This window comes from Sturnira hondurensis, unplaced genomic scaffold (genome assembly GCF_014824575.4).
Source record: "Sturnira hondurensis isolate 20B ecotype Veracruz unplaced genomic scaffold, ASM1482457v3 Scaffold0004474, whole genome shotgun sequence".
In the NCBI taxonomy this organism is placed as follows: Eukaryota; Metazoa; Chordata; class Mammalia; order Chiroptera; family Phyllostomidae; genus Sturnira; species Sturnira hondurensis.
In genome coordinates, this window is record NW_028077105.1 from 1,688,073 (window position 1) to 1,690,039 (window position 1,967).

Sequence of the window (1,967 nt, forward strand, 5' to 3'; positions counted from 1 at the left end):
CCCCAAACCAGAAGAGGGTAAACAGGATCTTGCTGTCAAATAATAAGCCCAGTGGGTGGGGGTTTATTTTACCAACTCTGAAAAGGCGAATCACCTGATAGTTCCTTTAAAATGTAATGCCATTCATATATTCCCATATCATTTTCTGAAACAATTAGATATATTCTTGATTTCTAAATCTTTTTCTTTCCATCAATACCATCTTCTATTTGTAACATTACTTATCAGTTATAGCAGCCAAAATTTGGGGGTTTTTCCTGCATACTTCTCCAATATTTTATTTACATCCTTTCTTTTTTTAAAGATTTTTTAAAATTTATCTATCTTTAGAGGAGAAAGGAAGGAGAGAAGGAGAGAAATATCAATGTATGGTTGCCTCTCGTGAGTCCCCTGCTGGGAACTGGCCTGCAACCCAGGCATGTGCCCTGACGGGGAACCAAACTGCGATCGTGTGGTTCGCAGGCCTGCGCTCAATCCACTGAGCCACACCAGCCAGGGCTATTTACATCCTTTCTTATAAAACATTGACTTTCTCCCATTTCCCATACCTTACTCTTCCTAAAACATGGTGTTATTTATAAATGTATTATATAACTTATAGTTCTATAGATATATTTATCATTATATGATAAATGTTATTTTGTCACTAAAAGAGGACACTACAGAAAATGAAAGGAAATATGTGTTTTCATATTGAATATTTTTAGTTTTGTTTTCTTGGTTTGCAAGATTGATTCATTTAGTAGGGTCTAAAAAAACAAAGAAGAAAAGAATATTTTAGGGTCTGATGGTAACCAAGCAGACTTATAAGATTATTAAATTTTTCAATATTTAAAAAACATTTTATTTATTTATCTATAGAGGGGAAGGGAAGAAGCAAGGGAGAGAAATATCAATGTATGGTTGCCTCTCGTGTGTCCCCTGCTGGGAACTGGCCTGCAACCCAGGCATGTGCCCTGACTGGGAATCGAACCACAATCCTTTGGTTCTCAGGCCCACACTCAATCCGCTGAGTTACGCCAGCCAGGGCTTTAAATTTTTCAATGTTCAGTGGGAGATTTTCTTGAAGTGATGCTATCTAGAGTATACCTTTCATATACGAATTTCTGTGTGTTCTTCAAAGAGACTTTTACATGCCTTCCAGTTGTCACTTAACCTCTCTCGGGTATTTTCTTTCATTCTAGGCTGACAAAGACTGGACCACAGGTTGTAAGATAGGATAAGAGAGAGGGGTGGGGGTGGGGGGAGGTATCACAACATATATTAGAAGTCGATGAAGAGAAATTCAAAGATCTAGACAAATTCCTGGGGTGAGAAGTACTTCAGTATTGAAATTGTATTTTTTAATTTGGATCTTTTTATGATCTACAAAGCTCATAAAAATGTAGCTAATCTATTGGCAGAGGAAAATAAGTGATGTTATTTTATTACATAGAAGAAAGAGGGGCATATAAAATGGTAATAAAATATTAAAACAAGTATATTATAATGAAACAAACCAAATCACTGTTCTTGTTTGTTTGTTAGTTAATTTATTATAAAATTAGTTTTTTCTTTACATACTTGTGGAGCTACAGGCATTTAATTTTAATGCTTTAAAATGATGGCTTTTTATCACTTCTCGGCCTTTTGGCTAAGATCAAGTGTAGTATCTGTTCTTATCAGTTTAAAATGATGGCTTTAGTTATATCTCATGTCCTTAGTAATTTCTGTTACTACTTATATTGGTTTGATTATTTAGAAATTATTCAGTAATTCTTTTCATTAAAACATTTTAATAATTATGATATTTGAAAAGATGATAGTCTCTATTTTCTCCAAGTTAAATTAGTTGGTTTTAATAGAATATTTTTATTGCTATGAATAAGTTATAGTTATCATTCAGCCAACCATGCCTAGAGAGCCTTACTGTGAACTCCATTGATCTAGTATTTAGAATTGTGTTAAGATGAATAGAAGTCAAAAGA

The 1,967-nt window shown here is 33.9% G+C and overlaps 1 pseudogene; it reads left to right on the forward strand.

Annotated features, from left to right (window-relative positions):
• Window positions 1-1,613: 1,613 nt before the first annotated feature.
• On the forward strand, window positions 1,614-1,721 carry LOC118986816 (uncharacterized; annotated as a pseudogene).
• Window positions 1,722-1,967: the final 246 nt, after the last annotated feature.